This window comes from Ranitomeya imitator, chromosome 6 (genome assembly GCF_032444005.1).
Source record: "Ranitomeya imitator isolate aRanImi1 chromosome 6, aRanImi1.pri, whole genome shotgun sequence".
Taxonomy (NCBI): domain Eukaryota; kingdom Metazoa; phylum Chordata; class Amphibia; order Anura; family Dendrobatidae; genus Ranitomeya; species Ranitomeya imitator.
This window is the reverse complement of record NC_091287.1, coordinates 236,925,767-236,950,160: the sequence shown is the minus strand read 5'-3', so window position 1 is coordinate 236,950,160 and position 24,394 is coordinate 236,925,767.

Here is a 24,394-nt window from a genome sequence, read left to right as displayed (position 1 = left end):
ACTAGCTAGAATGGCCAAATTTTGCATATACACACTACTAACATTAGTAGTGTGGAATATGCAAAAAAAATGGTGATATGAGATGGTTTACTGTATGTAAACTAGGTCTCATATCATGTCGGGTTTAGGAAGGAGAAAGCAAAAGCCGGTAATTGAATTACCGGCTTTCTGCTATATCGCGCTGGATTAAATATTAATATATACACATATATGTGTCTCCCTGACATATATATATATATATATAGAGAGAGAGAGAGAGAGAGAGAGAGACAGTATATATGTTTTTACATATCCCTTGTATAGCCGTATGTCGGTTTTGCAAGCCTGCGATAAAAACACGCATTACGGCTGCCATACGGATTACATCCGGAGGATGCCATGCGCAAAAAACGCTGACACACCCTGCCTATGGAGGAGCTATGGACCACTATTTTCGGGACTTTTCAGCATATTACGGCCGTAATATACGGACCGTATTTTCATACGCTGTGTGTGACGCCGGCCTAACTCTGACTATATTCATTAAAAAATACTGTAGTGACCTCTATTGCCACCGAATATTTTTATTGTCCCTAATCTAATCCTATGGAATAATCAAATTTTTTAAATACTTTTTTCACACAAAAAAACCTGGTGGCCAATTAGTGATGTACGTCACTGATCAGCACTTGATGGCTATAGGATGCACGCAAGGATGTGATTCTTATTTTATGCCTTGATAGCTGACACTAACCCTGACTAACTCCATAAAAAAATACAGAACGCCCATTCCTACAGTATATTTTTACTTGAAGGATGCAGAGGGATATTTCAATGCCACTCTCAGCATATAACACACTGTTCCAGAGGAAGCCATAGCGAAGCATGCATCAGGGCTCTGGTTAGGCATATTGTTTGATGGGTAAGAGGTTTATTACTATCTACTGTGAGATAGCGCTACTGCATGTGTTGGGGACACTCCCTTAGCCATGGGATTCAGTCACACAGAAACATTTTTCTGACAAAAACAGTCCATGCAGTTCATTTAGGCATCATAAACAGCACCGTAGGCCGTGTTGCACATCACAGACCTAACACATCATTCATTATATACATTTTAATTTTGATACTGCATAGCACAACATTAGGTTGCAGGCACTACCCATGCTGGACCTTACTCCGTCCAGTTACCATGGGTGACCGCACAGTTCATTAGCTAACCCCCTGTCAGTGCACCCAGTTCCCCATATTCTGGATTACCTTCCAGGAGATCCTGCTCCACACACTGACTCCTGTCAGTACTCTCTGCCAGGGAAGATGCCGAACTGGGATCACCATCCTGGACAATGCCTTGCTCACTAGGCCACCTGACAGTCTAGATCCTCAGACGGGCTGTAGCTCCCCCAATGCAGTGCCATCACAGACTCTGCATACATGCCTTTCCACGTGCTCTTCAGGAAGTCCTACTCCCAGGATATTCAAACACAGGTCTCTCAGAGCCCTGTTCAGGGATCCAATTTTACTTCCAGAATCTCCCAACACACAAGTCTCTCAGTCCGCTATTCAGGGATCCGGTCCACACACAGGACCTCCCAACACACAGGCCATCCAGGACCTACACACACTCTCCATCACAGAGATCATGTGACCACATCATGGTCACAATATGTACCTGTAACCACGCCCAAAGGTGAGAGGTATGTGTGGTTAGCCAGACTCATTCAGCTCTCTGACTAACCCTGCAAGCCTCCCTTTGAGTAAACAAACACAAATACTTGTGGGACTACAGGTCCCAGAACAACCTTACTTCAGGCTTACAGTGCAGACTCCCTCTGCAATACATACCAGCCATTTACAATCCTGCCAGTCACTGTTTCACCATCATATTCACAGCTACGCCTCCATGAGCATCCCGAGGAGCACCTACAGCGCCCCTAGTTGTAACAGGGTTTACTGCCTCACACTTCCTATATGATTTGATATTGCCTGTTAAAACTTCAAGGACGACTATGTGTTCATTCATATTTACCTGTCTACACACTGACTAAGTTATATTGCATGAGACAGGAGATTATCTGAGCATGTAGCTGTTTCCTCTTTTCCCATCTTTTTTGTAGAAAGCCCACATTTTAGCACATTGTGTTGCAATATACAGTGCCTTACGAAACTATTCGGCACCCTGGATATTTTCAACCTTTTCCCAAATATCATGCTTCAAACATAAAGATGCAAATGTAATTTTTTGGTGAAGAATCAACAACAAGTGGAACACAATTGTGAAGTTGAATAAAATTTATTGGTTACCGTATATACTCGAGTATAAGCCGAGATTTTCAGCCCAAATTTTTGGGCTGAAAATGCCCCTCTCGGCTTATACTCGAGTCAAGGTGGGTGGCAGGGTCGGCGGGTGAGGGCGCTGAGGTATACTTACCTAGTCCCAGCGATCCTGGCGCTGTCCCTGCCGTCCCACGGTCTTCGGTGCTGCAGTTCTTCCCCTCTTCAGCGGTCACGTGGGACCGCTCATTAGAAAAATGAATAAGCGGCTCCACCTCCCATAGGGGTGGAGCTGCCTATTCATTTCTCTAATCAGCGGTAACGGTGACTGCTGATAGAGAAAGAAGCTGCGGCACCGAAGACAGCTGTGACAGGCAGAGGGAGCGTCAGGATCGCTGGGACCAGGTAAGTATGTAATATTCACCTGTCCACGTTCCAGCCGCCGGGCGCCGCTCCATCTTCCCGGCGCCTCCATCTTCCCGGCGTCTGCACTCTGACTGTTCAGGTCAGAGGGCGCGATGACGCATATAGTGTGCGCGGCGCCCTCTGCCTGATCAGTCAGTGCGGAGAGAGACGCCGGAACCGGACGCTGGGAGCTGCAAGCAAGAAAGGTGAGTATGTGTTTTTTTTTTTTGTTATTGCAGCAGCAGCGGCACAGATTTATGTGGAGCATCTATGGGACAAAATGAACGGTGCAGAGCACTGTATGGGGCACAGCTATGGGACAAAATGAACGGTGCAGAGCACTATATGGGGCACAGCTATGGGACAAAATGAACGGTGCAGAGCACAGTATGGGGCACAGCTATGGGACAAAATGAACGGTGCGGTGCAGAGCATATATGGGGCACAGATATGGGACAAAATGAACGGTGCAGAGCATTGTATATGGGGCACAGATATGGGGCAATAATGAACGGTGCCGAGCACAGTATGGGGCACAGCTATGGGACAAAATGAACGGTGCAGAGCACAGTATGGGGCACAGGTATGGGACAAAATGAACGGTGCAGAGCATATATGGGGCACAGCTATGGGACAAAATGAACGGTGCAGAGCACTATATGGGGCACAGCTATGGGACAAAATGAACGGTGCAGAGCACTATATGGGGCACAGCTATGGGACAAAATGAACGGTGCAGAGCACTATATGGGGCACAGCTATGGGACAAAATGAACGGTGCAGAGCACTATATGGCACAGCTATGGGGAAATAATGATCTATTTTTATTTTTGAAATTCACCAGTAAATGCTGCATTTTCCACCCTAGGCTTATACTCGAGTCAATAAGTTTTCCCAGTTTTTTGTGGCAAAATTAGGGGGGTCGGCTTATACTCGGGTCGGCTTATACTCGAGTATATACAGTACTTTAAATTTTTGTGGAAATTTTGTGATTCTTCACCAAAAATTTACATTTGGTATCTTTATGATTGAAGAATGATATGTGGGAAAAGGTTGAAAAGCTCCAGGGGGCCGAATACTTTCAGAAGGCACTGTATGTTGTGGTCTATATTGAAAGATCATGTTTTCGGTCTCCCCCTTTCTCTCTCTGACATTGCATACCATTCTTTTTGCTCCATGGTTGTAGTGTTGCCTGACTGTTCTTATATTATTCAATACAGTATATGGATCTGTTTACACAATCACTGTTTTCTTTATGTGTAATTTTGGATAAATATAATAATTTTGTAGCTTTTAGCATAACAAGGTTTTGGAATTTTCTGGAGATTAATCCATATTATTCACTCAGCATATTATTACTGCCCTTAATCTATTTTTTTCCCCTATTCTAAAATTTTCATTTTTGCGTCTTTTTTTTTCACTTTACTATCTGACACTAACTCAGACATAATTCAGTAAAAAACACTGTAGTAGATTTTGATTACTATAGCATATTTTTACTGTCCCTAATCTAGTCCTATCAACTCATCCAAATTATATTTTAATCAATTCTTTTTTCACACACACACAAAAATGAACAAAATAGATGCCGATCAGGGACGTTCATCATCAACCAACGCTAAACAGCTGTAGGAGGCATGCATGGATGTGTCGCAAAAAGAGGAAAAAATAGACAGAAAAAAATATTCCTTGCCAAAAGCAAGCATGGGTACCAATTAGTTATATACATCTAATCAGCGACTCAGCAGATGTAGGCAGAATGCATGGAGGTGGTACAACGTTGGCTGGGAGAAAAAATGGACAGGGACAAAAAATAGTCCTGGAAAACAGAGAACTTCAGTGCCGATCACTGATTGGTGTCACTGATCAGCGCTTGGTGGCTGCAGGACGCTCATACATAGGTGTTCCAAATGGGGGTGGAATAGAAAGGGACAAAATAAGTCCTGGAAAACAACAAGCAAAAGTGTCGACCAGTTGAGTCTTTGATCAGCATTTGGCAGCTGCAGAATGCATAAACAAAAAAAAAATGTTAAAAATAGAGCAATCAAGTAATGATCAGTGATTAGAACTCAGCGGCAGAAGGGGGTGTGGGAAGGGGGTTAGTAAGAGGAGGAAAAGGGGTGAGAGGGAGACTTGGGTGGATTAGGAAATATCAGAGATCAGAAACAGATCAGTAACGTATCAGGAGCGTCTTCGTTCTTCTTGTCAGGAATCGCAGGAACATGATCAGCCGTGAATGCACAGGCTTCAAAAAATCTGAGACACCTCAAAACCCAGCATGGTGCAACAGAACAGTACTATGACAGAACAGCAATCTGATTTGTGCGATCGACATTCCAGCATTAATCATATAGACATCAGTGTCTCAGACAATTGAATTGCCTGAAACACTGAAAACACTCTGGCTGTTCACAATTGAACAGCCGATCACAGTGAGCGTAGTTGCAGATTGGTGGAGCTACTCCTTTTGACGACTACTCCCAGGAGCCCTCCTGCAAGATTCAGCAGACACCTTAATGCGATCACTGCTACTTCGGCCATGGTGATGCACTAAAGATGTGATGTATCCATACGTCCATGGTAGGTAAGTACTCATCAACCTGGATGTATGGATACATCCAAGGTTGTGAAGTGATTAATAGTGATGAGCGAGTGTACTCATTGCTCGGGTTTTACTGAGCACGCTCGGGTGACCTCCGAGTATTTATGACTGCTCGGAGATTTAGTTTTTATCCTGGCAGTTGAATGATTTACAGCTACTAGCCAGGCTAAGTACATGTGGGACTTTCCTGTTTGCTTGGGAATCCCCACATGTATTCAAGCAGGCTAGTAGATGTAAATCATTCAACTGCAGGGATGAAAACTAAATATCCGAGCAGTCATAAATACTCGGTGGTCACCCGAGCGTGCTCGGGAAAACCCGAGCAACGAGTACACTCGCTCATCACTAGTGATTAAATGTGATGACAAACAGCAAACTTTCCTGATAAATTAAGTCTCTTAGGTTGATACAGTAATTTAGCCCTCTACCACATTATGTAATTGGCAGCACATCCTTTATTTTCATAGGGTAATGTGCTGTCAGCAAACAAAATTTCTATGTCAGACAATCACCTGAACTGATGAATGATCGTTTTGCTTTTTCATCTGGTGATTGGTGGTACAGGACAATAATTGGGAGGCACATTTACCTTTTGCATTACACATAATTCCTCATTGGTTGCAAGCTCACTTCCACAGTTTGAATTGTTGAATATTTTTTTAGCCACTATGCAAAAAAGTACATGAACTTATAGAGGTCAACAGTAGTTAGTTTTCCTTTTTTATGTTATTTCTACTGCTCCCAAGTTGATTTTTTTTGTAAATTTGCTATACGTTCCAAAGATATGGGATTTTTATTTAGTGCTCATTATTATAGTCTTTATCAAGGGGGCATTACTCACAGGATTCTCTGAGGCCATCTGCATTTTTATCCTGTCAGAAAAGTCTCCAGATAAGGACCATCAAAAGGTTTATATTTCTACACCTGTATTGCTGATTTAAAAAAAAAAAACATAAATAGCACAACAAAATAATGGATTACTTTGGAGCAACAATATTGAAATAAGATTAAAATAAGAGCAAAGACTAACTAACTCCTCTGGAGCTCCTGAGATTACAGAGATTGAAACTTCAGTTTCCCAGTATCCAAGAGTATAACTTAAAAATTTAGTTCATGCTCTTTAAGCCCATCTCCCTACTCTCATTTATTATAAAAAAAATAATAATAATAATAATTACTATTTCCAGCAATCTTTTTTCATTTTAAAGGTTGTAGTCTTATTAACTAGAAGTTTATATGAAGGGAAAGGCATTACTGTGTCTTTTGGGTGCTTTCACATTGCGTTCAATGTCCTCGTAGGTGCATACGTTTGAAATCCACCACAAAACAGGGTTGGGATGCATGCACCAATGAGGCCAGTAGACTGTAATGATGAATGCAGACTTAATGTGAGCACCTTTTCTGGGAGTGTAGGCCTACAGGTGGCGGACTCTCAGACGTAGTGTCTGAGTATCCGCCTCCTGTAGGCGTCCACGTCTGCACCATGTTTTTGAGGAATTTTGAACATATACTCCGACAGGGACACAGAATGCAAAGTGAAAGCACCCTTAGACTTTCATACTCGATATATGTTTGTATCTGAAATCTTATGACGTGTCACATTCTGCAGTTCCAGTTGGTCAACGCTGCCTAGTAAAAGCAATAAGAGGCAGAGGGAAGTTAGGTGGATCTGTCCAAACTATGATACGGGCTTTACTGATTAGTCGCACATCTGCGGATGTACAACTGGAGTAAGTTTTTGACAAAAGCCAAGACATACTACATAGGCCTTCCAGTGACTGGCACAATCCCCAGTTTAGCAACCTAATTGATTAATTGGCTGCGTATTGTAATATTATATTTCGGTCAGGGACAATTTAGGCAATGAAAACTTAGTTACAGTTTTACTATTTGCATGTACAAAGTCAAATAATACATTCCAGTCTTCACCAAGTTCTGGCTGTTGTGGCTCAAATTAGAAAAACATTGAGAAACGTAGGTCTAGATAAGGTACAGACTGGCTTAATATAATATTTATTATGGCTGACAGCAATATTTCCTTTATTTCCATTTCCATCGTTGTCTTCATTGTCAGATTATTATTTATTCAATTAAAATATTCCCTAGATAGATCTGATTAAGTTGCCAACTACTTTGATGATTTCTTTATCATAAGTCTTGGATACAGAGAAAGGCATTAAGTGGTTGGGTCTGGGAACAGTTTTAGACAGTACAAGCTTATTCACAGAGCTGGAGTGAATGTGATAAACTGCTGCTTTTTCACGAGAAAAAAAATGTTTGCCTTCTATTTCATCATCTCCCGGAGGCGTTAAAAAAGAAAATAAGCACATCGGTTGTCATTATGACAAGATGAAAATGGAGCCATCATATTTCAATAACACAATGCAAGTAGCCCCATCGAGTGATAAATTATGGAGTCTCTCTTTTACACTCTACTATAAGTTAATATTATCTCCCTAGGATAATTAGAGCGAAGTTCAATTACTGACCCTGAATTACCATGTGGGCTGCACCATGGGTTTTGACACAGCATTTCATACATTTATCTTTTCACCTAACAGACTTAATCTGCATTAGAGCAGAGATTAATCTGTGTGGGTCTTTTCTAACCGTAGCTATTTTTCTTGTAAGGATTGGCTAGTCCCTTGAGCAAAATACAGGTCTATCACACAGCTCTTTTGCCAATTCTTGTGCAGGCTTTCATGTCCTCATCTGGTACGGCAATTTCAGGAACCGTATTGACATTGGCAAAAAACTGTAAAGTTAAGCTTTTTGGAAATTTTATGGTTTTTTTCAGTAAGTAAATTCTTGTACGCAGATGTACTTATTTATTAAGTCCTTGTGGCAATTTTTTTTCTAAGCTAAGCAATGAAGTTCATAAAAGTTCCATTCCTTTCTTCCTATTAATCAAATTAATTCCAGGCCTCAATTTTAAAAACTTACACAAAATGTGACATTAACAGGGAACATTCATCAAACAGTTTTCACCATATTTCTGGCGTCAAACAGTTTGAAATGTCAATTAGAATTGCACCAAAAAATTGTGCATTTTGGCATTTTTATTCCGGTCTCTGTAAGCGCCACCAATTTTTTTCTTAAGTAGGCAGAGCTTAGTAGGGTGGGTGTTTAACAGAGTGAAGCCAAAAAGATTAGTCATAAATTTCACAACAAAAGTTGTATTATTTACCTCACATATGAATTCTAGTCTCTGACTGGATTGTATTTGTTATGGTGGCATACAGCAGCTGAAAGATTTACAGAATGCGTTAAGAAGCACAAATCTCTTATTGAATTTGGTGCTTCTTACACCAGCACACTACTCATCAAGACAAGCATGCAAAACATCAGTCTTGATGAATGGGGGCCATAAACTGCATGTTTGATTCCAGCTTATTTGTCAGAGTTGAGGAAAATGTGGTATAAAGATTTGTTTGAAGCAGATCTAAGATCAAGTTGACTCACAGAGTCAGAGAAAATCAGGGAACAAGTTGGGTCTGGAACTGAACTAAGATACAAATAAAATCAATAGCTCACCAGAAATATAGGTAATCCAAATACAAGAAGTTTACTAGAATGACACAGTCAATTCTCTGACCTGAATCCAATAGAACATTTATGGAAGGAAATAAAACTCAGAGTTCATAGAAGAAGACCATGAAGCTATCAGCATGAGAAGAGTGTTTGTGTGGAAGAATAGGACAAAATCACACCTTAGCAATACATGCTACTAGTTTATCCACATAGGATGCGTCATAAAGCTGTGATCACCAGCATACACTTTTGCATTTATTGTTAGATTAAATTATTGTTATTTGCAATAATGAGAAATGACACAGGAAAAATTATTGACCATACTTTCTGAAACGTATTTAATACTTTGTGCAAAAGCCTATGCTGGTGATGACAACAAATATAATCCAATCAAAGATGGTCTTCTTCTATAAACTCTGAACTTTAGTTCCTTCCATAAACTTTCTATTGAATTAGGGTCAGGTGACTGGCTGCGTCGCTCTAGCAGCTTTAGATCCAGTTGGCTGAACACGTAGAAGGACTGTGCTGCTGGAATAAATCAATTCTTCATAAATGATGATGAGGAAAAGTTTTTTATTCACAACACTATTCAACGCCTTAGGCTGGTTTCACATTGGCGTTTTTTCGGGTGCGTTTTTGCGGTAAAAAACGCAAAAAAACGCATGGTGAAAAAACGCATGTAAACGCGTGTAAACGCTGCGTTTTTTTGACGCATGCGTTTTTGCATGTGGTGAAAAAACGTGGCGTTTTACCGCGTTTACATGCGTTTTTTCATGCGTTTGCGTTTTTTAAACGCATGCAGAAAAATGTGTGACAACTGCCAATCATCAAAATAAAGTAAAAAACCCACTATAAACAGAAATAGTTAGGGTTAGGGTTAGGGTTAGGGGTAGGGTTAGGGGTAGGGATCATAACCCTAACCCTAAAGGGATCCTACCCCTAACCCTACCCCTAACCCTAACCCTAAGGGATCCTAACCCTAACCCTAACCCTACCCCTAACCCTACCCCTAACCCTAACCCTAAGGGATCCTAACCCTAACCCTACCCCTAACCCTAACCCTACCCCTAACCCTACCCCTAACCCTAACCATACCCCTAACCCTAAGGGATCCTAACCCTAACCCTACCCCTAACCCTAACCTACCCCTAACCCTACCCCTAACCCTAACCCTAAGGGATCCTAACCCTAACCTTACCCCTAACCCTAACCCTACCCCTAACCCTAACCATAAAGGGATTAGGGTTAGGGTTAGGATCCCTTAGGGTTAGGGGTAGGGTTAGGGTTAGGGTTAGGGGTAGGGTTAGGGGTAGGGTTAGGGTTAGGATCCCTTAGGGTTAGGGGTAGGGTTAGGGTTAGGGGTAGGGTTAGGGGTAGGGTTAGGGGTAGGGTTAGGTTCCCTTTATCACCTTTATGCTGGGGGGTGGCATATCAGTGTGTTTTCTGGTTTTTTAATAAAAAAACGCATGCGTTTTTTACCGCAAAAAACGCATGCACCAAAAACGCATGCGTCCCCATTGACTCCAATGTATTTTTTGACCCCAAAAAAACGCATGAAAACGCATGCGTTTTTTTTTGGTCCAAAAAACGCTTCTAAAAATACTACAAGTAGCATTTCAGAAAATGAACGCATGCAGTAAAAAAACGCATGCGTCAAAAAACGCGACCAAACGCGTACACAAAAAAACGCATGCGTTTTCAATGTTAAAGATAGGAAAAAAAACGCATGCGTTTTTTTGAAAAAAAACGCTGCAGGCAAAAACGCAAGTGTGAAACCACCCTTAGTGACATCTTTTTTAATCTTTAATTTTTCACTTGGAAAAGACGTCGGTACAGCATTGAAATGCATTGTGAATAAAAAACCTGTTTTTGTTTACTCCAGCAGCGCTGCCCATCTACGTGTTCATCCAACTGGATTCAAAATGCCTTGAAGGAATTATCCACCAGCCAAGGGGCATCATCAGCTATTTTTCTTCATGCCTACAAAGGAGTTGTGCCTGTCACAAATCTATCAGGTGAGCAAAATCAGCACTCTCTTCCTGTCCCAGCATAGAGTATCACCCTGCTGTACACTCTGTTTCCCACTTCTGGATTAACACATTCTGGCAGCTTTATTTTATTTTATTGAAACCAATTGAGAGTTTCCTTGGCTGTGTGTTTGGGATCGTTGTCTTGCTGAAATATCCACCCTCATTTCATCTTCATCATCCTGGTAGATGGTAGCAGATTTGTATCAAGAATGTCTTGGTACATTTGGTCAATCATCCTTCATTCAATTACATGAAGTTTTGTAGTACCATACGCTGAAAAACATCCCCACACCATGATGTTCCCACCTCCAAACATCAATGTTGGTATGGTGTTTTAACATGCTGTGTATTGTAGCATCCAAAGAGTTCAATTTTGATCTCGCCTGACCAGACTATATTCTCCCAGTATTTCACAGGCTTGCCTAAATGATGTTGAGTAAACTTTAAATTTCCTTGAATATGCTTTTTGCTCAGCTATTGAGTCTTGTATGGTAAGCGTGCATTACTTATTGCTTTCTTTGAAACAATTATACTTTTTGATTCCAGGTTTTTCTGTAGCTCTCCACAGGTGGTCCTTGCCTCTTGGAAAACTTGTCTAATAATTCTTTTGAGTCCTCTGTCTGAAATCTTGTGAGGGGCCTACGGTCATGGCTAGTTTATGGTGAAATGATTTTTTTTTTTGTTATTCCCATCTAAGCCTGTCTTCCGGATGATGGTATGCATGCGTGGATCTCCCTCTCTGTGCGCTTTGGGCGGCGCCACTGGTGGTACTGACTTGCATTCCTGCTTGTGGTCCACCCGGGCGGGTGTCCTGAAGTGCCATTACATCCGGAGTAGAGTTGATCTGCGCATGCACCGAGAGGTCATTCACGGAACTGGCGGTAATAGATTAAATAACAGCGGCAAGGGATTGGTTCAGGGGGACTATATATATGTTACTTTGCCTGGCTATAGACACGCCCCCGGAAGAAGCAAGGGCGAAACGCTCGTCGGGGCACTGGGAAAAGCCGTGGGAGGATGTACACCAGTGAAGACTCAATCTAGGTAACCATATATGTTTAGCTTACCTACCTTATATTGTGGGATATGAGATTGTTAGTCCATGGTGGTATGATAGGGTTGCAGTTGTATATAAGGCTGCTTTAAAAATATGAGACATTCCAAACACTGATAAAAAAAAGGGGATGCAGATAGCACCTTATATATAATCTATGTGTATGCTGTGTATTGTAGCATCCAAAGAGTTCAATTTTGGTCTCGCCTGACCAGACTATATTCTCCCAGTACGTCACAGGCTTGCCTAAATGATGTTGAGTAAACTTTAAATGTACTTGAATATGCTTTTTGCTCAGCTATTGAGTCTTGTATGGTAAGCGTGCATTACTTATTGCTTTCTTTGAAACAATTATATTTTTTGATTCCAGGTTTTTCTGTAGCTCTCCACAGGTGGTCCTTGCCTCTTGGAAAACTTGTCTAATAATTCTTTTCAGTCCTCTGACGAAAATCTTGCGAGGAGCCTACGGTCATGGCTAGTTTATGGTGAAATTATGTTCTTTCCACTTCCGCATTATGGCCCCAACAGAGACTACTAGCACCTTCAGTAGTTTAGAAAATATTCTATGCCATCAGCTCACTGGTTTTACTCATCATGATATGTTTCTTGTTTGACAGCTTAGTAATGAGATACCTTTTTAGAGGCCATCAGTTGAACCAGCTGATAATATTTTTCATTTCGTGGTGGGATTGCTTTATAATTACTGAGATATTTCAGCTGGTGTCATGACTTTCCACTGCTTTTTGCACCTCTCTACCTTTGAAGGGAACCTGTCACCTGAATTTGGCGGGACTGGTTTTGGGTCATATGGGCGGAGTTTTTGGGTGTTTAATTCACCCTTTCCTTACCCTCTGGCTGCATGCTGGCCGCACTATTGGATTGAAGTTCATTCTCTGTCCTCCGTAGTGCATGCCTGCGCAAGGCAATCTTGAGTGTTTTTGGTTCTACTATGCTCTTTTGTGTCTTCAAGTTTCTTGGTGGTGTGTGAGCATATTCCTACAGACTTGTTCACTGTGCAAGTAGCCCATGTGTTCCTGTTTCCATAATTGTTCTCTTGTGTCTACAAGGCTAGGGAGTTACCCACCACTCCTCTTGGGCTATCTGCACAAAAGCTGTTCCACTCAGCATGTCCACATGGACTTTTCCTCTCTGAACCCTGTTCACACAGGTTATATACAGATGATCAGGTTTTTAAATACATCAGATAGGGATTGCATACATCAGTTAGGACTGCTCTGATATGGGTATACTTTGACGTTTGGTGGAGCAGCTTAGTATACATTTTTTGCAAAAAACGTATCAACCAAATACCCTGTTTTTTACATCTTTTTACTAGCACTTGCGGATTATTGTGATTTTTTGAAACTGAGTGTTTTTGGTTCTACTATGCTCTTTTGTGTCTTCAAGTTTCTTGGTGGTGTGTGAGCATGTTCCTACAGACTTGTTCACTGTGCAAGTAGCCCATGTGTTCCTGTTTCCTCCTATCCCCATGTGGATGCACGAAAACCATCACTAATGAAGAAGCATCATTGGCTGTCCTAGCTTCACTCAGCAAGAGCCCACAGTGTAGCACTTGCCGCATGTCACTGGAGAGTGGCATCAGTCAAACATCCCTTCGGCAGATATTAGCTACTGACAAATGGCACCCTTACAAAATCCAGATGCTGCAGCATCTCAACGAGGATGACCTAAATCGGCACGCTGAATTTGCAGAATGGGCAAAGCAAAAATTGGAACAGGACCCTCAGTTTGCACAGAACATTATGTTCATTGGTGAGGCAAACTTTTTGTGAATGGTGAAGTTAACAAACAAAACCACCGATATTGGTCAATGCCACTGTATATCTGAAATTGTTACATGATTAAGTGTTTCCAATAAAGTAGACACTCCAGCTCCAGCAAGATGGATAAAAAGTTGCAAATTTTATTAATCCAAAGTGGCAATAAAAGCAGAAAAATTCCTTACAAAAAGTGGACCAGACAGGTGATTGTGAGAATATGGCTACGCGTTTCGACCTATAGCGGTCTTACTCATGCCCATGCAGCTCCAGGAATGAGCGCGCTATATATCCCATACAGGCTTAAGACACGCCCCCCAAATCACATGACAGGTTCGTAAGGTCCTAGAGCTACAAATGTCTGAACATATTAAAAATAGACTATAACATACACAACATACTAAAACACTAACAGTAGTGATACATAATTTCACTTTTCTTGTTCATGCCTGCAGGATAACGAGTATTTAGATTGTAGATCCAAAAAGCCTCTCTAGTGAGCAGGCGTCTCCTTGAATCTCCTCCACGATGTGACATATACACTTTCTCAATACCCTGCACCCTTAGAGCGGTGATATCCCCATTATGTTGTAAATTAAAATGTCTCGATACCATAGAGATGTTTTTATTTGTATTTCTTATATTGGGGTTAATAGCGTCTCTAATGTGTTCAGTTATTCGAGTTTTTAATTTACGTGACGTACACCCTATATAAGAGATCTGGCATAATATGCAATCTACCTTATATACCACATTTTTCGTATGGCAATTTATAAAACTATTTATTTTATACTCTTTGGTATTATCCGAATTCTGGAAAATGTTACCTAATTGTATATGCGCACAGGTGCTACATGCAGAAGTCCCACATCTAAAAAAACCCTTACATTCCAGCCATGTACTGGATCTGGTTTTATTAGAAACAGAGGAAGAGTTTGGGGCAATTGAATCACCAATAGTACGTGCCCTTCTCGCTACCACATTTATTCCATCCTTCAAAATATCCGACAATATTTCATCCTCATATAGGATAGATAATCTCCTGTTGATAATACCTTTGATTTGATTGAATTGGGAGGAGAATTGCAAACACACATAAGGTTTTTTGTCATACTTTTTCTTTCTTAATAGATTATCACTATTTGGAATTAATAAATCCTCCCTCCGTTTTCTATTGACTACATTTGCGGCTCTTCATAAAGTCCAACTAGGGTATTTACGGATTTTAAATTTGTTGTTTAATTTATTAAATTCCTTCAGTCTATCTTCCTCCCCACTGCAATTACGTTTAGACCTAATAAATTCTCCCACAGGTATGGATCTAATAGTGTGGGCTGGATGGCTACTCTGCGCGTGCAGCAATGTGTTCCCACTAATGGGTTTTGTATGCGTCTTACTTATAATTTTCTCCCGAACACATCCGCACAGATCCAGATCCAAAAATGAAATGTTAAACTGATCACAAACAAAAGTGAACTTGATACCGCAATCATTAGAATTAATGTATTCTACAAATCCCGGTATGGCAGACACATCGCCCCCCCAAATAATGAGGGTGTCATCAATGTATCTGCCATACCAGGAGATGCATTCAACAAAAGGATTATCGGCAGAGAACATACATTTCTTCTCCCAATATGCCATAGTTAAATTGGCCAAAGACGGTGAGTATTTAGCTCCCATAGGGACTCCCGACTTCTGGACATATATTTCATTGTCAAACGAAAAAATATTATTCTGCATGAGGAAGGATAAAACCTGCAAAGAAAAATTAATCAAATCCTCAGAGTATTCGCCATAGTCTTTTAGATGGAACTCGACAGCTTGCATAGCTATATCATGCGGTATACTCGTGTAAAGAGACACGACATCGCAACTTAACCAACTAAACTCTTTTTTCCAAGATGAACTAGAGAAATTAATGAAAACTGAAACGAAACTATGGTGGAATTACACCACTCTAGAAAATTACCTAACTAAAGAAATTATTCCTAGAGGTCTGAGGATCAAAAAAATCTCAACAACGTCTTACTCTGATGAGTTTAATAAAGAGTGGAATCAGATCCTCACGGATTGTTCCTTCAGGTTAATGAAACTCCTGATTACAAATGAAGAGCACAAATTGAAAGAAACACAAGAAAATTTGGAGAAAACTAAAAAGACTCTGGAGGAATATAAATCGTTATCTCATTATGAACTATCGCTGGAAAAAATTAAAGGAAATGTGAATGCGTTTGAAGATGAGATTATGAATCGAAAAAAACGCAAGTTTGAGAGAGACCTTACCGATTACTCTACTGACACCGTATATGAATGGGGGAAATGGGAAAAATCTTATAAATCACCGAAATCCATTCTGAAAAATAGCCGAGCTCGACAAAATCCAACCAACAGACCACAAGTGAATTTTTCATCCACAGACTTTGATTCCTCGGATACAAATGCGAGCACGTCAGACATCTCAATGACGAGTAATATCTCAGGAAATAAAAAGAAACACAGAAAGTCGTCAAAAAACGTAAAAGACGGGGAGGAAGGAAGCACAAAAAGTCTGCCAGGAATTATGACCCGATACAAGAGGAGACAGAAGTAGCAGCAGAAAAAAGTAATGTGGTGAATTTATCCTCCCACATTCTAACACAAGAACAATTAAATTTATTGGCTTTGGGTTTAAATTTTGTACCTGATTCAGATTTCAATTTATTTATGACTATTCTAGATATTAATAAGTTCATTAGAAATCTGACTATAAAAAAACATTTTTTTTCAGAGGAAAACATTACACCTGGTACTAATATCACTCCTGTAGTGAATGAATTTGAAAATCTAAACTTTAAAGAACAGGTGACATTGAATTGCCTCATGAGACTCTCAAAGGAACAACAGGGGGAATCCACTTTTGGTTCCCGTAATACATCTGAGAAATTCAAAACAAAAAACCCCTTTTTCTATCCTCTACAGACAAGAGTCCAATGCATGGACAAATTCCAAGAAGTAATTGAAAGGGATCTGAAGATGTTGTATGATGTTCATAATAAAAAAGAACATAATAACTTGTCTCAAAATCAGCGGAAGGCATTGCATGAACTGAAATCTTTAAATAATATTGTCATCAAGAAAAGTGATAAAGGTGGATTAATAGTGGTTATGAATGAGAAGGACTATAAGGAGAAAATATATGAACTACTGTCTGATACATCCACTTATAAAAAACTTGGAAGAAATCCAACCAAAGACATCAATGCCAGAATCGCCATTTTGATTGAGGAAGGGTTTAGTTTGGCGTTCATAAATAAAAAACAGGCTGACTACTTATATGTGGAGTCCCCTAGATTACCAATTATGTATGGACTCCCCAAAATACATAAAGGGGATGGTTTTCCGTCGATGCGTCCCATTATATCGGGAATTGGATCTATGTCGGAGCATTTATGTGAGTGGATGGACTCACTATTACAACCCCTTGTCATGAGAATGCCGGGATACATCAAAGACTCGAGGGCAGTTCTAAAAACGCTTTCGGACTGGACTTGGAAAAAAGAGTTTAGCTGGTTAAGTTGCGATGTCGTGTCTCTTTACACGAGTATACCGCATGATATAGCTATGCAAGCTGTCGAGTTCCATCTAAAAGACTATGGCGAATACTCTGAGGATTTGATTAATTTTTCTTTGCAGGTTTTATCCTTCCTCATGCAGAATAATATTTTTTCGTTTGACAATGAAATATATGTCCAGAAGTCGGGAGTCCCTATGGGAGCTAAATACTCACCGTCTTTGGCCAATTTAACTATGGCATATTGGGAGCAGAAATGTATGTTCTCTGCCGATAATCCTTTTTTTGAATGCATCTCCTGGTATGGCAGATACATTGATGACACCCTCATTATTTGGGGGGGCGATGTGTCTGCCATACCGGGATTTGTAGAATACATTAATTCTAATGATTGCGGTATCAAGTTCACTTTTGTTTGTGATCAGTTTAACATTTCATTTTTGGATCTGGATCTGTGCGGATGTGTTGGGGAGAAAACTATAAGTAAGACGCATACAAAACCCATTAGTGGGAACACATTGCTGCACGCGCAGAGTAGCCATCCAGCCCACACTATTAGATCCATACCTGTGGGAGAATTTATTAGGTCTAAATGTAATTGCAGTGGGGAGGAAGATAGACTGAAGGAATTTAATAAATTAAACAACAAATTTAAAATCCGTAAATACCCTAGTTGGACTTTAAGAAGAGCCGCAAACGTAGTCAATAGAAAACGGAGGGAGGATTTATTAATTCCAAATAGTGATAATCTATTAAGAAAGAAAAAGTATGACAAAAAACCTTATGTGTGTTTGCAATTCTCCTCCCAATTCAATCAAATCAAAGGTATTATCAACAGGAGATTATCTATCCTATATGAGGATGAAATATTGTCGGATATTTTGAAGGATGGAATAAATGTGGTAGCGAGAAGGGCACGTACTATTGGTGATTCAATTGCCCCAAACTCTTCCTCTGTTTCTAATAGAACCAGATCCAGTACATGGCTGGAATGTAAGGGTTTTTTTTAGATGTGGGACTTCTGCATGTAGCACCTGTGCGCATATACAATTAGGTAACATTTTCCAGAATTCGGATAATACCAAAGAGTATAAAATAAATAGTTTTATAAATTGCCATACGAAAAATGTGGTATATAAGGTAGATTGCATATTATGCCAAATCTCTTATATAGGGTGTACGTCACGTAAATTAAAAACTCGAATAACTGAACACATTAGAGACGCTATTAACCCCAATATAAGAAATACAAATAAAAACATCTCTATGGTATCGAGACATTTTAATTTACAACATAATGGGGATATCACCGCTCTAAGGGTGCAGGGTATTGAGAAAGTGTATATGTCACATCGTGGAGGAGATTCAAGGAGACGCCTGCTCACTAGAGAGGCTTTTTGGATCTACAATCTAAATACTCGTTATCCTGCAGGCATGAACAAGAAAAGTGAAATTATGTATCACTACTGTTAGTGTTTTAGTATGTTGTGTATGTTATAGTCTATTTTTAATATGTTCAGACATTTGTAGCTCTAGGACCTTACGAACCTGTCATGTGATTTGGGGGGCGTGTCTTAAGCCTGTATGGGATATATAGCGCGCTCATTCCTGGAGCTGCATGGGCATGAGTAAGACCGCTATAGGTCGAAACGCGTAGCCATATTCTTACAATCACCTGTCTGGTCCACTTTTTGTAAGGAATTTTTCTGCTTTTATTGCCACTTTGGATTAATAAAATTTGCAACTTTTTATCCATCTTGCTGGAGCTGGAGTGTCTACTTTGTTGGAAGTGCTGCTGCTGGACGTCTGGATCAGGACGGGCTCCCGTGCTCCGCTTTCGATGGTCTGGTTGGTGAGCTGGCTGCGACTTTTTTAGTCGCTTTTTTTTCTGATTAAGTGTTGCCCTCTTTATGTACTGAAAATGGCATGTTCCCTGAGTTTTTCCAGCAAGATGGTGCACCACCACATTATGGGTGTCAGGTCTGAGCATTCCTAAACTAAACAGAGAAAAGAATGGACTACAAGAAGGCTCGCACAACCATATGTAATATAAAAATGCAAAAACGTTTATTCAAAACCCCACAACAAAACAAATAAAAACACTAAAAACACGATATCCTATATAAATCACCCGCATATATATATACCTGTAGGAAATAAATCCATATGGCTGTATCACATATACCGTGCAATGAACTGGGTTACGCACAAGACATAATACCTCAGACACTGTAACGGCTGAAACCAGAGTCCACATAAATAAAATAATCCACAGTGGCCCCGCTATGAAAAGAATACCCCCTAATAAAGTCTGAATGAGAAGATAATGAGGTATAATACCTATACAGACCTAAAGGGTGACATAGCGCCAGAATGTCAATATGTTCATCTGAGTCAGAGAGGAGCTGAGCCAACACCCGCACCTAAACCAGCCATGAGATCCTAACAGATGTCCATGCCTAAGTGTCCGGCATAAGGACACAAAAATGGGGTGAAAGGAGAACGTCCCACGCGTATCGCCGTCGCAGCGGCTTCGTCAGGGGAAGTGAGCATGGTGGTGATTGAACCACATATTTATACTAACCGGTAACGTCCGGAGTGTAAACAGCTGTGTCGCCGACATGCAGGAGGCAGAAGTAGGGAGGCGCGCGCTGGCCGCACATAGGGAGAGATAGACCGGAAGTGTACAGGGTCTCCATGGAGATGAGTGGCGTCTGCGCAAAGCCAACTCAATACTGAGTCGCATTGCGCAAGCGTCAAAGGGAACGTACCCAGGCACAAAGAAATAAGCCGAGGAATGCAAAGAGAGGGGGGGAGGAGGGGGGGAAAGGGGGGGGGAATGAAAGCCACAACATCAAAGTAGGAAATATAAGGGGACGGTCTGCCCGTAAGACAAATGGGGCACCTGAATGAAGGAATAAAAGAATATTAATCAAAAATACATCATAAACGGAAAACATACAGGTCCTTCTCAAAAAATTAGCATATAGTGTTAAATTTCATTATTTACCATAATATAATGATTACAATTAAACTTTCATATATTATAGATTCATTATCCACCAACTGAAATTTGTCAGGTCTTTTATTGTTTTAATACTGATGATTTTGGCATACAACTCCTGATAACCCAAAAAACCTGTCTCAATAAATTAGCATATTTCATCCATCCAATCAAATAAAAGTGTTTTTAATAACAAACAAAAAAACCAACAAATAATAATGTTCAGTTATGCACTCAATACTTGGTCGGGAATCCTTTGGCAGAAATGACTGCTTCAATGCGGCGTGGCATGGAGGCAATCAGCCTGTGACACTGCTGAGATGTTATGGAGGCCCAGGATGCTTCAATAGCGGCCTTAAGCTCATCCAGAGTGTTGGGTCTTGCGTCTCTCAACTTTCTCTTCACAATATCCCACAGATTCTCTATGGGGTTCAGGTCAGGAGAGTTGGCAGGCCAATTGAGCACAGTAATACCATGGTCAGTAAACCATTTACCAGTGGTTTTGGCACTGTGAGCAGGTGCCAGGTCGTGCTGAAAAATGAAATCTTCATCTCCATAAAGCATTTCAGCCGATGGAAGCATGAAGTGCTCCAAAATCTCCTGATAGCTAGCTGCATTGACCCTGCCCTTGATGAAACACAGTGGACCAACACCAGCAGCTGACATGGCACCCCACACCATCACTGACTGTGGGTACTTGACACTGGACTTCAGGCATTTTGGCATTTCCTTCTCCCCAGTCTTCCTCCAGACTCTGGCACCTTGATTTCCGAATGACATGCAAAATTTGCTTTCATCAGAAAAAAGTACTTGGGACCACTTAGCAACAGTCCAGTGCTGCTTCTCTGTAGCTCAAAAGTGGCTTTACCTGGGGAATGCGGCACCTGTAGCCCATTTCCTGCACACGCCTGTGCACGGTGGCTCTGGATGTTTCCACACCAGACTCAGTCCACTGCTTCCTCAGGTTTCCCAAGGTCTGGAATCGGTTCTTCTCCACAATCTTCCTCAGGGTCCGGTCTCCTCTTCTCGTTGTACAGCGTTTTCTGCCACATTGTTTCCTTCCAAAAGACTTACCATTGAGGTGCCTTGATACAGCACTCTGGGAACAGCCTATTTGTTGAGAAATTTCTTTCTGGGTCTTACCCTCTTGCTTGAGGGTGTCAATGATGGCCTTCTTGACATCTGTCAGGTCGCTAGTCTTACCCATGATGGGGGTTTTGAGTAATGAACCAGGCAGGGAGTTTATAAAAGCCTCAGGTATCTTTTGCATGTGTTTAGAGTTAATTAGTTGATTCAGAAGATTAGGGTAATAGGTCGTTTAGAGAACCTTTTCTTGATATGCTAATTTATTGAGACAGGTTTTTTGGGTTATCAGGAGTTGTATGCCAAAATCATCAGTATTAAAACAATAAAAGACCTGACAAATTTCAGTTGGTGGATAATGAATCTATAATATATGAAAGTTTAATTGTAATCATTACATTATGGTAAATAATGAAATTTAACACTATATGCTAATTTTTTGAGAAGGACCTGTATGTACATAAATGGCTATAGTAAGCGCCCATATAAATATGTAGCCAGACAGCCCATATAACGAATGAAGCACCTAAAGAGGGAAAAAGTGGGAATAAATACGTCCAGGCACAGCATAAAGACAAACAAATGGCCATATTAAATGCCTACAAAAAATATATAAATGGACCAGTCTGGCATATCAAGTATGTACAAGTTGCTTCCCCTGTATCCACAGTGCAACCGAGAGTCAATGACGTAAACTGTTTTCTTATTTCTCGATGGAAGTGTTCAAAAGTATTGCCGAAGTAGTCCAAAGGCACTGTCCCAAAAAGTTCTCACCAAGTAGTTCGTGTTCCACAGTAATACCAGAAAAAGTCCAAGGCACATAATCAAGGCCAGCCAGGTCATGTACATAAAGGCAATGTCCCGCCTGATTCCAGACCACATGATATCCGGATGGATGAACTAGGTCCCCATCCTATAGTGAAGAAATGACTTAACCACATATCGCGTGGTATTTCATTCAATTCCCGGATCCAAAACCACAATCTAATGCCAGTCCATCCAATCTCCAGACTGTAAAGGGGTCCATGAGAGAACCATATGAACAAATCGCACCATCCTGAAAATTACAAAAATAGTGTGAAAAGATGTTACAAATGGATCATGTACATGTCACCAGGGACCGAAAATAAAGGAAATATCACAGGTCAACAGCCTAGGAATCCCGTGAAGAGAAGCTCCTCGTTCAACCCAAGTGGGGCCACAGTTTGTAATAGAAAAATCCACCTGGATTCTACTTGCAAGAGGTTCCTACGCTTGTCCCCTCCCCTTTCATTATGGGCAATCTTTTGTAAGCCCACCACCTGCAAATTAGCAGAGGAGCCACTATGATGTACCAAAAAATGTTCAGACACTGGGGTGAGAGCCTTTCCTTTCCTCGAGTCCGAAGCCGCTAGATGTATCGTTGAGATATGCTTCTGGACCCGTTTCCTAAGCTCTTGCGACGTCTGTCCGACGTATAACATTTTACAAGGACAGATAAGGGCGTAAATTACATCCCTGGACTTGCAATTGATATACGCCTTCAAGGAATGCCTACTGGATCGAGTAGGGTGGACAAAATAGTCCCGCGTCACAACCATGTGAGGACAGATGTTGCAGTCCCCACATGGAAATGAGCCCCTGAGAATGACACCCCTATTCAATCTCGTCGTAGGTCTATTAAAGTGGCTCCTAGTGAGTAGGTCCCTTAAATTTGGTGCTCGCCTCGCTGTCATAAGGGGTCGCTCACTAGTATTTTCTGCTGTTTGCAGGTCTACTCGAAGAATCTGCCAGTGCTTGGATAAAATATCACTGACCTGTGTCCAGCTGCTGTTAAAGTCAGTAATGAATCAGGTTTGTGTCTCCTGACACCGTCTCCTGGAGGACAAGAGAGATCTCTGGTCCTGATTTCTCGCTCTTTGATAGGCCGTGGAAATAACGCGTTTCGGGTAACCCCTCTGCTGGAAGCGATCCGTTAGATCCCGAGCCTGGATCGAAAAATCACAATCGCGAGTACAGTTACGCCTAACACATAGAAACTGTCCTGTGGGAACACCCACCTTAGTATACCAGGGATGAAAGCTTGCAAATGCCAGGAGTGAGTTCGTTGCTGTTGGCTTGCGATAAAGGCTCGTTGCCAAACCATTTCCCTGAGAAAAAATCTTCAGATCCAGAAAGGTGATCTCACTGGCAGAAAAGGAATAGGTGAGGTAGATGTTATAGGGATTGGAATTTAGATGGTTAAAAAAATCAACACAATCCTCTACAGTGCCTTTCCACAGGATAAAAATATCGTCTATAAAGCGGAACCAGGCGTGGACGTGGGTCGCGAATGATGGTAACGGATAAACAAAACTCTCTTCCCACCAGCCAAGAAAGATGTTCGCATAGGCTGGTGCACATTTCGCGCCCATCGCCACGCCTGATCGCTGCAGATAATATACCCTATCAAAAAGAAAAAAATTATGGTGGAGAACAAAAGTCAGCAAGTCAAGTAAGAAGGAGTCATGGCCTCTGTCTATCGAACTGTTCTTATTTAAGAAATAAGCAACCGCCTCCGTCCCCTCTTTATGTCCGATGTTAGAGTATAGTGAATCTACATCACATGTAACCAGTAGATAGTACTCGGGGAGTTCAATCTGCCCACATATGTCGATAAAGTGCGAGGAGTCATGGACAAAAGAGGGAAGAGACGAGGCGATAGGTTGAAGGAAGAAGTCCAAATACTCACCCGCCCTTTCGCACATGCTGCCCACACTGGAGACAATAGGTCTGCCGGGAGGTCTTTTGCTATCCTTATGGATTTTCGGCAGCATGTAGAATGTTGCCGTAACCGGGTTGGCCACCCACAGATACTGTTTTTCTTGTGGGGTGATGATGGAAAACTGTAAAGCCCTACAGAGAAGCTGTTCGTATTTAGAAAGAAAGAGAGAAGTGGGATCAGACGGAAGTCTTTGATAGTATTGAGTGTTATTGCGCTGTCTTTTGGCCTCAGCCTCATAGAGTTGCACAGACCATAACACCACGTTGCCCCCTTTGTCTGCCTCCTTGATGGTAAATTCTCTATTATTTTGTAGAGCTGTTAAAGCCCGCCTCTCCTCCATGTTCAAATTAGAAGGGCC